This window comes from Phoca vitulina, unplaced genomic scaffold (assembly GCF_004348235.1).
Source record: "Phoca vitulina isolate PV1807 unplaced genomic scaffold, GSC_HSeal_1.0 scaffold2, whole genome shotgun sequence".
Taxonomy (NCBI): domain Eukaryota; kingdom Metazoa; phylum Chordata; class Mammalia; order Carnivora; family Phocidae; genus Phoca; species Phoca vitulina.
In genome coordinates this window covers 95,373,295-95,389,523 of record NW_022589705.1, presented here as the reverse complement: position 1 = coordinate 95,389,523, position 16,229 = coordinate 95,373,295, and the positions used below count along the sequence as shown (strand labels likewise).

The window sequence follows — 16,229 nt, the reverse complement described above, 5'->3', positions numbered from 1 at the left end:
ACACATGTTAGGCAATAATCATGGTTGTGTTCCAACAAAATTTACAAAACCAGGCAGCTGTGGGGCTTTGGCCCTCAGGCTGCGCTTTGCTGACCCCTGGACTGGGAAGCAAGGCAGATAATTTTTTTTTAAATGCAGACATATAAAAAAAAAAAAAAATGCAGACATATAACTGCACATTTTGATAAACTATGAAGCTATAAAGAGACTGCTAAGGGAGAGGGGACAGGAGAGACTGTTCTGAGAGGCAAGTAGGGTAAGGAGGCAGTGATGGGGTCACTGCAGCTGGTCAGAGAAGGCCTCTCTGGAAAGGGACCTCAGAAACTCTGGGGACTTGGGTGTGAATGAGGCAGGTCTGGTAGCATTCCAGGAAGGAGAAGCCGGAAGTGCAAAGGGCCTGAGGCAGGGCCTGAGGTGTGGAGGGACAGCAAGGGGGCCAGTTGAGGGGAAACTCAGGGAGGTGAAGTTGGGGAGGCAGCCTGAGCCAAGGCTTGGAACTTAGGGAACCATCGAGGAGGGACCGTCCTACTTGGCTCAAAGGCCTGCTGAGAAGGGCTGCTGCAGGCCCCAGGGTGGGAAGCTTGAGGCATGGGGGGGATGGCAGTGGTGGGGCGGCCTGTGCGTGGGTGGGAGAAGAGGCGTCTAGGGCATTTTGCCGCATCTCCGACTGGAACACAAGGTCAAATGGAGCTTCTGTGTCTGGAGCTGGAGGAAGTGGTTGAGGGTGGGTGGGGCGAATGTAGAGATCAGATGGACAAATTTGAGGTGTCTATAAAATCGACTTTCACTATGGAACGCGAAACCAGAATGTCACAAATTACTGACCTGAGAACAGTGAGCATTTGTAAACTCTCCCAAGTTAACCAGGGTTTTTTACTAGCAGCCCCTAGCTCTGAAAAAATAAGCTCCCTGGAATTTTAGAGGGATCGACAGGAAGGGAACCAGCGAAGTAGATAATTTGAATTTTTGTGCCCTTGGGGCAGCCAGAAAAGGTAGTTCCAGAATGGCTGACAATGAAAGAGCATTTCTGAGAGGAGCCTTTATCAGAGCTCAGGTGTTGTCGGGAAGGGTTTTTTCCTGACAGTTTTTGGGGCAGGGGCCGCAGGACTGCCTTATCTAAACCTAGGGCCGTTTCTGGCTAGGTCAAGAATTACTGGCTTTAGGCACATTGATAACAGGCAGGAGCCTCCACCCTCTCTCCAGCTGCAGCTTTTCTGTGCTAAACACACCTGCTGCCCTTCTAGGGGGAGAGGGGGAGGCAAACAAAACCTGGGAACATTTGAAAGTACCTGGAGTTGGAGTTTAGGGGTGTGGCCCGTCCAGCTTGACTGGATGACCCCTCCTAGGCCCGGGGTCACCGAAGGTCAAAGTTAGAGGGACTTTGGCCCCCACTTTGTCCACTCAACCTTAGGGACACTAGCCACAGCTTTGGGAGCTCCCTCAGTCTGCCCAGGTCGCCCGGATGGTTATGGAGGAGAGTGGGTCCAGAAATCAAGCTCTAGCCCGGAGCTCAGTCCTCCCGAGAAAGGAGAACATGCCCTGGCGGGACACAGCCCAGCGCTGGGCAGGAGGACACACTCCATTCCTGGGGCGTGTCCAGGGAAGTGACGGCCAGACTGCTCTTCGGAAGGGGAAGTCAGTAACTGTCTTTCGGTGTGATGTAGGATATTAAGGTGAAAGGCTTTGACTGGGTCCCCAGGGCTGAATAGTAGGACAGCTTGTTGAGCACCTACTGGGTACCGAGCACTGAGCTAGGTGACTCATTTCTTTCACACTCTACACAAGAGGGATCATAGCGCATGTCACCCCGTTCTGCCCCCTGTTCGGGCACTGATTCTGTCGTAGAGAAAATGTGTACGGAGAGATTCGCGTGCTGCCCCTTTCAACCCAATCTTCAATGCTGGCAGCCTTACCACGTGGCTGGAGTTACCATCCGTTGCAAAAAGGAGAAAAACCTCGTCTCTTTAGAGGTTGAGAACTTGTCTGTCCTGTGTATAGGATTGCCGGAAGGATCGAAGGCCACAATAAAAGGGAAGTGCCTTTTCTTAAACTGTGAAACATGAAATGTAGTATTTTTAGTGTGACCAACTGTCTCATCTTAGAGTCTGGTTATGTGTTCTCTATTCTAGGGTGTTGGTTCCCTAAGGAATGAGGAGAACATTAAATTTTCCTGCAGAATAATCTCAGCTTTTTTTTTTTTTTAAGGAAATTCCCTATCTTTGCCCTTAGTTAGGGGACCTTCCTAAGTCACACCTGCCTGCAAAGTCATCAGCAGTGAGGTGTGCAGGAAGGTGCTGCAGGAAATCCTGTTTGCATCTGGCCGGGACACATCCTGTTTGCTCCTAGCGTGGGGTCCTTCTGGAGCTGGCCCTTGGCACTGTCCCAGCTCTGACCTGAGGCCCCAGGCCTGGGGGCTCCCATGGGGCCTGGAGGAAGGCTTCACCTGCTCACCATTTCCACCATCACTATCATCTTCATCACCACCATCCTCTGCTTCCTGCAACCCGAAGGGGCTGTTCCAGGTTCCCAAACCAGTCCTGGGCCAGCTGCAACGATTGTCAAACCAGATGAGGTCTCCCCACCGGGCCTCATGGCTCTGCTGCTTTCTTTTGCTTTTTCAGTTCTGTGTGTGACCATGTCATCACTTTTTATTTTATTTTATTTTTAAGATTTTATTTATTTATCTGACAGAGACACAGCGAGAGGGAACACAAGCAGGGGGAGTGGGAGAGGGAGAAGCAGGCCTCCCGCTGAGCAGGGAGCCTGATGCGGAACTCGATCCCAGGACCCTGGGATCATGACCTGAGCCGAAGGCAGATGCCCAACGACTGAGCCACCCAGGCGCCCAAGGGTCTTCTCTTTTTAAAAAGTATTCTGTTTTTGAGTTCAGCCTGCTCTTGGAAATTTTTACTTGGCTTAAAAATAACATGAGAGGGGCACCTGGCTGGCTCAGTCAGTGGAGCATGCGACTTTTGATCTTGAGGTCGTGAGTTTGAGCCCTATGTTGGGGGTAGAGATTACTTTAAAAAAAAAAAAAAATACAGGGGCGCCTGGGTGGCTCAGTCGTTCCCTCTCTTGTGTTCCCTCTCTCGCTGTCTGTCTGTCTCTCTGTCGCTGTCTTGTGTTCCCTCTTGTGTTCCCTCTCTCGCTGTCTGTCTGTCTCTCTGTCAAAATAAATAAATAAAATCTTTAAAAAATAATAATAATAAAAAGACAAAAGTCTTTAAAAAAGAAACATTCGAATGAAAAGTTCGTTGTCTTAAAAAACAAAGACAAGAACAAAACTAGGTAATGCAGTAGCCATCCACAGATGCAACCCTTGGGTTGGGGACGATAGAATCTGGGGAGCTACCTTGCAAGAGAGCAACCAGGATCAGGGCGCTGGGCCTGGATGGATCCACATCTCTGTTTCAGTATTTAAAAAAAAAAAAAAAAAGGCCATAAAAAGTATGCTTGGCTGAGGTTTCTTCTTTCAAAGGGAGAATAATTTCACCAAGTTTACTGAAGAGAAAGTGGTGCTTTGTTTTTACAACCAGATGGAATGTAGCCAGTGTCAGTCCTGAATTCCTGTGTTCGGAGGATCTGTCCTTCCAGCCCGGCCATTGGGTGGAGGCCTTGGGCCCTGCCTGCCCCGAGCCTCGGGGCCCCAACATGGTGTGGTGTGTGGTCAGTTTCACAAAAAGCCCAATTCTCTCCATTCCCGTTGCTGAATGACCGGCCCAGGGGATGGGGGGTTGTAAGGTGCCAGCCCTGTGAAGATGACTTAACCAGGTGAGAGGCAGGTAGAAGACGGTACATAAGCTGATAGCCGCACCCTAGAGCCTGAGACTGTCCCTTCGGATTTGTTTTACACGGTGAATCAATGCAGGAATAAAACGTGCACGTTCACGAGCAAGAATGAGATCACCTTCTTTTCTAATACTTGGTTATGCATCTCCATCCCTTATCCGAGAATGACAGTCACTCAGTGTACTTAGGGCAGAGCAAATTATCTCTGGATTGTGGATAATACTATGTCATTATTCCATGAGGCATCTAGCTCAGTGCCACCTGAGTCTTAAAACACTTTTTAAAAAATTTAATTATACAATGGATACGTCAATACCTGCTCATTGGAAAAGACTTGGATGATACATGAATACACAAAGCAGGACTCAGAAGTGTGCCTTCCTGCCCTCGCTCGCCCCAGTCTTGCCCTAAAGTCCCACTTTGGGGTCTCTCTTCCAGTCTAGTTTCTGTGAACTTCCCAATGTCTAATAATACACATCCACACCCACACACATTCTAATAGGTTGCACATACACATAGATATGCACATTAGAGTTTTAAAAATTATTCTGGGATAAATAAAATAGGATCCTATTGTGTGCATTGTTTTGCAGATTCGATTTTTTTTTAAAAAACTTAAAATGTCTTAGAGATCTGCCCATACCAGGTCTACCTTGTCTATGTGACAGTTGAACAGCACAGATGTATTGTAACCAATCCTCTACTGATGGATTTTTTCCTCCAATTTTTAAAAATGTGGTAAAATACACATCGCATAAAATTTGTCATCTTAGCCATTTTTTAAATAATTTTTTAAACACCAAAGGAAGTTCTACACCTTGTTTTTCCTTTTCCCTTTTTATTTAAAAAAGGATTTTATTTTTTTAAGTAATCTCTACACCCAACATGGGGCTTAAACCTACAACCCCAAGATTAAGAGTTGCATGTTCTACTGACTGAGCCAGCCAGGCGCCCCTCATCTTAGCCATTTAAAACTATACAGTTGAATAGCATTAAGCACATTCATACTGTGCAAAATTCCATCTCCAGAACTTTTCTCATCTTGCCACACTGAAACTCTGTCCCCATTAAACATGAACTCCCCATTCCCTCCCTCTCCCAGCCCCTGGAAACCATCGTTCTATTTTCTGTTTCTATGAATTTGACTATATTCTGAATCTATGAATAATTCTATGAATTATGACTATAAATCATATAGTATTTGTCTTTTTGCGACTGCCTTATGTCATTTAGCTCAATGTCCTCAAGGTTCATCCATGTTGTAGCACGTGTCAGAATTTCCTTCTTTTTTAAGGTTGAGTAAGATTCCATTGTGTGGACGGACTGTGTTTTGTTCATCCATGCATCTGTTGATGGACAGGCTGCTTCCACATTTTAGCTACTGTGAATAATGCTGCTGTGAACACGGGTGTACATATATCTCTTGGAGAGGTTGCTTTCAATTCTTTTGGGTACACACCCAGAAGTGGACTTCTGGATCTTCTAGAAATGGTAATTCCATTTCTAATTTTTTGAGAAGCCACTAAGTTGTTTTCCACAGTGGCTGCACCATTTTTACATTTCCACCAACAATGCACAAGGGTTCCAGTGTCTCTGCATCCTCCCCAACATGTATGCTTTTCTTCTTTTAGAAAAAATGATAGTAGCCATCCTAATGTGTGTGAGGTGATAGCTCGCTGTGGTTTTGATTTACACTTCCCTAATGATTAGTGATGCTGAGCGCCTTTTCATGTGCTTCTTGGACATCTGTATGTCTGCTTTGGAGAAATGTCTGTTTAGGCTCTTGCCCATTTTTGAATCAGGTTCTTTAGTTTTTTTGTTGGTGATATTAAAGGATTTTTAAGTTTTTTTTTTTTACAGTTATTCAATATTTAAGAAAACATTTTAGGGGACAAATTTGTGTATACATCTTTGTGCAAGTGTGAACTCTAAAAATTAGAGTTTTTAAGATCAAAAAGCAGGCACACTAATTTTGATAGATATGGCCAAGTTGTTCTCCAATTTGCCTGCTTCCCCTGTCCTCAACAATGCTTGTTATTTAATCCACCCTTTTTTTCTAAATTTTAATTCCAATATATTAACATACAGTGTTACATTACTTCCAGGTGCAAATATAGTAAGTCAACAACTCTATACATTACTCAGTGCTCATCATGACAAGTGTAATCTTTAATCCCCTTTATGTATTTCCCCCCTCCCCCCACCTACCTCCCCTCTGGTGACCATCAGTTTGTTCTCCATAGTTGAGTGTGTTTTTGGTTTATCTCTTTTTTTCTTTGTTGGTTTGTTTTCTTTTTATTTATTTATTTATTTATTTATTTATTTATTATTATTTTTTTAAAGATTTTATTTACTTATTTGACAGAGAGAGACACAGTGAAAGAGGGAACACAAGCAGGGGGAGTGGGAGAAGGAGAAGCAGGCTTCCCGCTGAGCAGGGAGCCCGATGTGGGGCTCGATCCCAGGACCCTGGGATCATGACCTGAGCCGAAGGCAGACACTTAACGACTGAGCCACCCAGGCGCCCCTCTTTTCTTTTTTTTTTAATTAAGTAGGCTCCATGCCCAACACGGGGCTTGAACTCACAGCCCCAAGATCAAGAGTCATATGGTCTATTGACTAAGCCAGCCAGGTGCCTCTGTTTGTTTTGTTTCTTAAATTCTTCATATCAGTGAAACCATATGGTATTTGTCTTTCTCTGATTGACTTACTTCACTTAGCATCATACCCTCTAGATCCATCCATGTTGTTGCAAATGGCAAGATTTCATTCTTTTTTAAGGCTGAGTAATATTCCATTGTGTATACATGCCACCTCTTCTTTATCCATTCATCTGTTGATGGGCATGTGGGTTGCTTCCATATCCATCTTTTTATTTAAAAATATTCTTTGTGAAATAGCTTACATACAAAGAGTGGATGAAAATGCAGATGTCATGGGACACCTGGGTGGCTCAGTCAGTTGGGCTTGATTTCGGCTCAGGTCATGATCTCAGGGTCTTGGGATCAAGCCTTGCATTGGGCTCTGCTTTGGGCATGGAGCCTGTTTGGGATTCTCTCTCTCTCTCTCCCTCTCCCCCCACCAATCCCACCACCGCATGCACATGCTCTCTCTCTCTCTAAAAAAAATTAAAATTAAAATTAAAAATTAAAAATAATAAAAAAGGAAAATGCAGATGTACAGTTTTAAATGAATGGTTGTTTACTCACCACCCAAATTAAGAAAAGGAACTTTACCAGTGTTTTACTGGATGATTCTTCCCAGTCATAACCCACAACCTAAGACCCAAAGGTAACCACTTTCATGAATTCACTGCATGAATATCCCACAATTTGTCCATTGTACACTGATGAACATTTGGGTCACTTCCAATGCTGTGCACATGTCTCCTGATACCCATGTGCAGGAGCTTTTCCAGGGCAGACACTTTGCTGTGGACTGCTCATGCTTTATTGTAGGACTGACAGGGGTTCTTAACTGCTTATGTTTCATGGACCCCTTTTGCACACTAGTGAAACCATTGGACACTTTCTTAGAATAACATTTAAAAATATATAAAATAGAATACATAGGATTACAAAGAAAACCAATTATATTGGAATATAGTTTTCAAAATATTAAGAAAGCAAATTCATGATAAAATATATGTCCTCCTACCATTAAATGGTAATATTTAGTCATCAGTCTCATACCCACCCTAATTTTTTTTTTCTAAGTAGGCTCCACACCCAGCCGGGAGCCCAGTGCAGGGCTTGAAGTCACAACTCTGAGATCAAGACCTGAGCTGAGATTAAGAGTCAGACACTTAACCGACTGAGCGACCCAGGTGCCCCGTACATACCCTAATTTTGAAGTTGTGATGAACATAAATGATATTTTGAGATATCAGCAACAAGTTTAATGTGATAATGTGATAATCTATATTCTTTTGGTGGAAGTCATAGGCATGACTAATACTACTTTGGTTTGATTGCTAATAGAAGAAAATACCAAGTTTCAGTTAGAAGTTAGCAAAAATACATAGTTTTTCTTTTTTTTCCTCATTGAAGTTTACAGAGCCCCAAGTTCCATCTGTCTACCCCAGGTTAAGAATCCCCACACTAAGAAATGCTAACCCATCTCCCACATGGTTATGGTGCTTTATACTTGGAGCACAGCGAATGATTCCTGTCTCACTTCCTGACAGCACTAGCTATGGTAAAGCTTTCAAATTAGTGCCAATATGGTGGGTGTGAAATAGTATCTCCTTGAGACTTTAATTTGCATTTTCCTGATTATTCATGAAGCATCTTTCCATGTGTTTTTTTCCTTCTCTGTAATGACTGTCTTTTGCTTATTTTTCTGTTGGGTTTTTGGTTTTTTCTTTCTGATTTGTAGGAATTCTCCCTATGAGAAGAAATGGGGGAGAAATGGATGAAGTGTTTTTGCTTTTGTTTAAATAAATAATAAAGAAAAAACAAAAAAACCTATTATTTATATATGTTGCAAGTATATTCTTCTGGATTGTGGCTTGCCCTTTTTATTCTTCATGGTATCCATGATAAAACGGAAATTCTTAATTTTAATATAGTAGAATCTATCAATTTTTGTCTTTATAGTTTGTGCTAAATTCTTTTCTATTTCAAGATCATGAATGGGTGGGAGGGATGGGGTGGCTGGGTGATGGACATTGGGGAGGGTATGTGTTGGGGTAAGCGCTGTGTATTGTGTAAGACTGATGAATCACAGACCTGTACCCCTGAAACAAATAATACATTACATTATATGTTAATAAAAAAAAGATCATGAAGACTTCCACTTTTATTGTTTTCTAAATTATTTACAGGTTTGTATTTCACATGTAAGTCTTCAATCTACCTGGAATTAATTTTATGTATGTTGAAGTAGGGATCTGATTTCATTATTTTCCCACATGGTTAATTAGTTGTCCCAGCACCAATTGGTGAATCCATTTATTCCCCACTAATCTGCAGTTCCAGTTCTGTCTGAAAGCAAACTTCCGTAAGTGCTTTGTTTCTGGGCTCTATCCTGTTTCAACAATCTGTTGTTCATTGCTGACATCAATACCCCACAGCCAAATTTCTTTACCTGGTGGAGGCAAGTCTCTCATTTTCTTCGGGCGTACCCTGGCTATTGGCAGCCTCAGCTCTTCCAGAGAAATGTTAGAATCGGCTTGCCAAATCTCACAAAAAATAACTCGTGGAATTCTTAATTGGGATTGCATTGAATTTGTAGAGCAACTTGTGGAAAGTTGACATCTTTCTGTTACTGAGTCTTATCCAAGAATATAATCTGCTTTCCATTCATTTAGGTCTTCTTTAATATCTAATGTCTTTTCAATAAAATTTTGTTAATTTCTCCAGCAAAGGCTTGCACATCTTTTGTTAGATTTATTATTAGCTCTTCCTTCCTTCCCACCTTTCAGTTCTTTTTTTATTTCTGATGTTATAAAGACCTTTTAAAAATTGTTTTCTGATTGTTGCTGGTATATAGAAATGCAGATATGTACTTTTATATATTGATTGTGTATCCAACCTTTACAAATTCTCTTATTCTAATATAATGTAGCCATAAATTATTTTTAAAATTTTCATATATCTATTCATATCATCAGCAAAGAATGACAATTTATTTCTCTCTTTCCAATCCTTAAATGTTTTATTTATTTTTCTTGCCATTCTATCCTGGTGAGGATCTTCAGTGCAATGCTAAATTCAAGTGATCAAAATGGGCAACATATGTCGCATTGGATTTTAAAGGGAATTAAATATAACATTTGTTGTAGGGTTGTCATTTTTGGTATATACTCGTATTCCATCTTTATTGTTATTGTTACAAAATACTATGATTTTAGTGGTTTAACAACACAAATATATTATTTTACAGTTCTGGAGGGTAGACATCTGACAGGGTCTCACTGGGCAAAAATCAAGGTGTGGACAGGATTGTGCTTCCTTCTGGAGACACTAGAGAAGTATTCACTTCCTTGACTTTTCTAGCTTCTAGAGGCACCCACATTCCTTGGTTGTGACTCCGCCCTCCAACTTCAAAGTCAGTGATGTTGCATCAATGATCCTTCCATAGCCACATCTCCCTCTGACCGACTGCAGCCAGAAAAGGTGCTCCACATTAAAGGATTCATGTGATCAGACTGGACCACCTGGATAATCCAAGATAATCTCCCATTTCAAGGTCCTGAACCCTAATCATGTCTTCAGAGTCCTTTTTGCCATGAACGGTAATGTATAGGTTTTGGAGATAAGAATGGGACATCTTTAAGGGGGGGCGGGTTGCAGGGGGCATTATTCCAACCCATGTAGGCTGGCTGGGTCTGAGGACCCAGAGGGAGTCCCACAAAGACCAGCCAAGAGAGTCCCTGGCCTTGCACAGGATGGAAATCAAATGTGAGCCGAGACAAAGTGAGAGCAGAGTTTATTGAAGACAGTGTGCAGATAAGGACACAGCATCCGGGAGACTTGGAAAGGAAAGGAGAGGGAATCTTATCTTTGCTCGGGCTTTGGGGTTTTTATTGAGGGTTGTAATCTGGTGATGTGTTTTCTCCACCACCCAGGAACTGGTTAAAACAAAGGTGAGTGTTTAGGTGTTATCCATAAGTCACTTATGCCCTGGAGCCAGGGGTCTTGGTGAGCCAGTGGTCTAGAAAACGCTCATGACAACCCCTCCCAGTCACTCCTTGGATATTATCTATTGTGCTGGAAGCCTGAAAAGAATTGTTAAGTCCTTGACCTCCAAAAAGAGGATATACATTAACTGTTCTATAAGGCCTGTGTAAGGTGGGGGCAGATCCTAGCAAGAACAGAAGCAGGAAAAGGAGCAAAAAAAGGCATTTTCATGGGGTCCCTTTAGTTTCCCCATCTCACGACTATCATAATATTATTTATTAGGTTAGGGAAATGCACTTCCATTCTTTGATTGCTAAGTTGTTGTCATAAGTAGATGTTGAAATTTATTAAATGACTGTCCTAAGTTTCTCAGTTAAGATCATATGGTTTTTCTTCTTTAATCCGTTAATGTCATGAATTATGTTAGTACATTTTCTAGTGAACTACTCTTACATGCCTGAGATAAACCAACTTGGTTTATAATGTTTTATCTTTTTTATATGTTACTAAATTCTGTTAGGCAAGTATTTAATCTAGGATTTTTTGCATCTCATGTGGAGGTTCAACTGGTATTTTCCTTTCTTGTATGATTTTTTGTGTCAAGGTTATGCTAAAGTCATACCTTGAGTGGGAAGAGTCCTTCTTCTTTTCTACAGAAACATTTGTGAATGATTAAAATTATATATGTACATAATTTTAATCATTCATAAATATATGCATGTTTATTTATTTGAATATTTAATGCAATTTGCCTCTGAATCCATCTGGGTCTGGTGTTTTCTTTGTGGTGAGATTTTTGTTTTAATTGAGCTAAAATTCATAGAACATAAAATTATCCACTTTAAAGCATACAGTTCAGTGGCATTTAGAAATTCACAGTGTTGTGCAACCATCACCTCTATCCAATTCCAAAACATTTCAGCATTCCCTAAGGAGACTATCCCCATTAGCAGTCACTCCTTCCCCCTCCCCGAGGCCCTGGTAGTCTCTCCTCCACATTCTGTCTCTATGGATTTACCTATTCTGGATATTTGACATAAATGGGATTATGCTGTGTGTGACCTTTTGAGTCTGGCTTCTTTCACTTAGCAGAATGTTTCAAGGTTCATCAACATTGCAGCATGTGTCAGAATTTCATTTTTAAGCTTGAATGAGATCCTGTTGTATGGGTCTGCCATATTTCATTCATCCATTCATCCATTGATAGTCATTTGGGTTGTTTCCACCTTCTGGCAGTTGTGAATAGTGCTGCTGTGAATATTCATGTACAGCCATTTGTTTTGAGTACCTATTTTCACTTCTTTTGTATGCACACCTAAGAGGGGAATTGCTGGGTCCTATGGTAATTCTCTGTTTAACTTTTTGAGACACCACCATTCAAATTCTTTTCAAGTAGCTTTGGCAGAGCATGTACTAAAATTGGAATGATACAGAGAAGATGAGCAGGGCCCCTGCGCAAGGATGACACACAAATTCCTGAAGCATTCCATATTTAAAAAAAAAATTCTTTTCAGGTAACAGGATTATTCAAGTTCTTTATTTCTTCCTGAGATGGTTTCAGTAATTGTGTTTTTTTCCAGGAAGGTATCTACTACTTTATCTAAGTTTTCAAATGTATTGGCGTAAATGTTGATATTAGCTTTAATAATACTTTTTTTTTTTTTTTTTTTTTTTGGGGGGGATAGAGGGGTGGGGAGGGGCAGAGGAAAAGGAGAGAGAGAGTCTTAAGCAGGCTCCTTGCCCAGCATGGATGGAACCCAATGCGGGGCTTGATCTCAGGACCCTGAGATCATGACCTGAGCCCAAGTCAAGAGTTGGAAGCTTCACTGACTGAGCCACCCAGGCGCCCCGATAATACTTTCTATTTTATGTTTTCCTAGTTTTTCAGAAATTTCTACTCTTATTCTTTCCTTTCCAAACTTTTTAAATTCTGAAATTGAGTGCTTGGTTCATTTATTTTGAGATTTTCTTCTTTTCCAACATACATAGCAAAGATTAAACATTGTCTCTATACACTGATGTCAGTTTGTGTCAGCGTTCAGTTCTGATTACTTCCAAGTGTATGCATTTTTTCCAGTTTATCTTTCTATATTTTGTCACTGATTTCTAACTTAATTGTAGTGTGGTCAGAGAGACTGGTCTGTATGGTACCAATCCTGTGAAATATGTGAAACCTAACAGTTGGTCAACTTTTGTAAATATTTCACGTGTGATTGAAAAGAATGGGTCTTCTCACATCCATCAGAATGGCTAAAATGAAGAGGTAGAATACTACCAATCACTGATGAGCTGTGGGACAACTAGAACATTCACATACTTCTGGTGGGAATGTAAATTGCTACAACCATTTGGAAACCTTTTGGGCGATGTCTGCAAAGGCTAAACATAAGCTAAACATACCCAACAGAAATACATACACATGATCATCAGAAGACATTTACAAGAATGTTCATCCTGGGACACCCAACTGGCTCAGTTGGTAGAGCACATGACTCTTGATTTCGGGGTCGTGAATTCAAGCCCCACATTGGGTATAGAGATTACTAAAAGAAAAATAATAATAAAGGTTAAAAAAAAATGTTCATCCTAGCACCATTTGTGTTACTCGCAAAGAGGCAACGATCTAAATGTCCATCAACAGAAGTATGGAGGGCGCCTGCGTGGCTCAGTTGGTTAAGTGTCTGCCTTCAGCTCAGGTTGTGATCTCAGGGTCCTGGGATTGAGTCCCGCATTGGGTTCCCTGCTCAGCAGGGAGTCTGCTTCTCCCTCTACCCTTCCCCCCCTGCTCGTGATCTCTCTCTCTCTCTCGAATAAATAAATAAAATCTTAAAAAAAAAAAAAACCCAGAAGAATGGATAAATGTGGTTTATTCATACAATGAAATAAGAATGAAAAAGATATTTCTACACACATAAATCTCACAAACATAATATTGAGCAAAAGAGACACAAAAGAGTACTACTGTATGATGTCATTTATAATAAGTAAATATGGGCAAAATTAATCATTTAAGCATTTGAAGTCAGGATGGTGGTTTCCTGTAGCATGGACTGTGACTGTGGGTGGTGTAGTGGCAAGAAAAAGGGTTTGAGGGTGTCATAAAGTTCTATTTCCTGATCTAATCCAAGTCCTGGGTCTGTAGTGTGTCAACTTCATGAGAATTCATTAGGTCATATATTTTGGATTCACATACTCTTCTCTATATATGTTATTGTTCAATAAAAAAGTTCAGTTAATGGTCGCCTGGTGGCTCAGTTGGTTAAGCACCTGACTTGATTTCAGTTCAGGTCATGATCTTGGGGTCCTGGGATGGAGCCTTAATACAGGCTCCTCACTCAATGGGGAGCCTGCTTGATGATTCTCTTTCTCCCTCTCCCCTCCTCCTACTCGTGCGCATGCGTGCGGTCTCCCTCTCTCTTCTCTCTCAAATAAATAAATCTTTAAAAAAAATTTCAGTTAAAAAAAAGAATGTGTATTCTTTAATTGCTGGGCACAATAGTTATATATTCATTAAATCAAGCTTGTTAGGGGTGCCTGGCTGGCTCAGTTGGTGGAGCCTGTGACCCTTGATCTCCAGGTTGTGGGTTCGAGCCCCATGTTGAGTGTAGAGATTACTTAAAAATAAAATCTTAAAAAAAAATTTCTTTAAATCAAGCTTGTTAATTGTTCTGGTCAAATCTCTATCCTTACTTATTTCTTACACACTTGATCTGTCAAGTGCTAAGAAAAGTTGTACTAAACTTTCCCACCATAACAGTGGATTTGTCAGTCTCTTCTCATAGATCTGTAAATATATGCTTTATATATTTTGAGGCTATATTATTGGGTGCTTAAAAGTTTAGAAGCATTATCTTTTCCTGGTGAATTGCAAATTTTTGTCATTATGTAGTCCTCTTTATCACAGGTAACAATTTTTGCTTTCTTATCTATTTTGTCTGATGTTTGATAGCTGTTCCAGCTTTCTCTTGGCTACTGTTTTCCAATTTATCTTTATCTATATTTTCAATTTTTTTAGTGTCCTTATGTTTTGGAAGCATGTCTTGTGAACAGCATGTAGAGGAATTATTTTTTTAAAAATCTGGTTCAACAATGTTTTCTTTTAACTATTATCTTTCTTCTGACATTGATTATTGCAGTTGAGAAGTTAGTCGTCTACTTGTTATTCCTTTGTAGGTGATTTGTTTCATCCCCTTGCTCTTGCTGCCTCCAAAATTTTTGCTTTTCTTTGGTATCTTCCAGTCTCACTGCGAATCTATGATTTGTGGATCTACTTTCCTCCTTCCTTCTCTCCCTCTCTCCCTTCCTTCTTTTAACCTGTTGGGATTTATTAGATTTTTGAATTTGAGCCTTGGTATATTTGAACAATTCTGGCTAATTCTCATCCATTATATTTTCAAATATTACTTCTTTCTCATTCCCTTTGGCCTCTCCTTCCAGACAACATAACTTACCAACTTTTGTTCTATATTTTGTCTCAAACTCTTTTTCATGTTTTCCTTCCCTTTGTGCTTTGGTACTGCATTCTCTGTGATATTTTTCAAATCCATCAGGTAGTTCATTAATTCTTCATCTGTGTTCAATCTGGTGGCTGGAGCATCCACTGAACTATTCGTTGTAATTATTACATATAAAGTTTATTTTTAAATGTTTTATTTTATTCTTTTTCAAATCTATTTGTTCTATGTACATATTTATTTGTTTAAACATACCAAACACATGTATTTTATGTTCTGTATCTGATAAAATCAGAAGTCTTTGTAATTGTGTCTGCTGTCTGTGGTTTCTGCTGTTCTTCTTTATGGTGCTTTGTTTCCTTGTGTATCTTGTGATTTTTGCTTAGGAAGTATTCATTTCCCCCTATTTCATTTTTTATTCAGTAGGAATTCTTTGAGGTTTGGACTGAGGTTGAGTTCTTCCAGAGAGGGTTTGCATATGCTTCTGAAAGTCACCTGAGGGCCCTATTATCCCAAGATGATGGGTGGGGTGTGTGTGTGTGTGTGTGTGTGTGTGTGTTGCATGCACGCACACTTGGTATCAGTTTTGGAGTTCAGTGCAGAAAATAGAAACCACTCAGTGTATTTTATGCAGAAAGGAGTTTAAAACAGGAAATTAAGTGCTTATAAAATCCCTGGAAAAATGGAGGAGTCATAATCAGGAGGCCTCCCTGGAACTGTTGAGTTGAAGACCATATCACCATAGTTTTAATTCAGACATAAGGAAACTAGGATTAGGAAGTCACTAAGGCTACTAAAGCTGTTACCATAACAACCATATCTACCCACAAAGCTGCTGATAAGACCCTGAAATGCTGAGTCAGGCCACTGCCACAACTATCTTTCACACTTGTCTTCATGACCGTAATTATGAGCTTAAAGACAGCCTCTGCGTCAACTTCATCTGCCAAATCTCACACAGGTCTGTGTAATTGGCCAAACCTAATTCACATCTACAACTTAGCTGCAAAAGAGCATCAGAAATGAAGTTTTTACTTTCTAGCCTCTATGATGCAGGAGTTGGTAATGTGTACTGAGTCCTGTTGATTATATTCAGCATGGAACCACCAGATAGCTTCTCACTGCTCTGTAAAAGCTCAGTTCTTGTTAGCCTTGGGTCAATATTTGCCTAGTGTATCTTTTCCATCCCCTTATTTTGAACCTTTGGGAGACACTATTCATTGGCTACTGAGCACTAATTTTGAATTCTCTTCTCTTTTGTATACTTTTACTATATAGGGTGGGAGTGACTATCTTCTCTTGCCAGGTGACAACTGTTTTGATTAATGAAACACAAGCAGAAGTCTGTTGAGAATTCTGGGAA

General features: G+C 40.6%; 1 non-coding gene across 1 annotated transcript; it reads left to right on the top strand.

The window, feature by feature from the left end:
• Positions 1-11,807: 11,807 nt before the first annotated feature.
• On the top strand, positions 11,808-11,908 carry LOC116626762. The gene has a single exon (XR_004298331.1). It is a non-coding gene; the product is annotated as a U6 spliceosomal RNA (small nuclear RNA).
• The last annotated feature ends 4,321 nt before the right edge of the window (positions 11,909-16,229 follow it).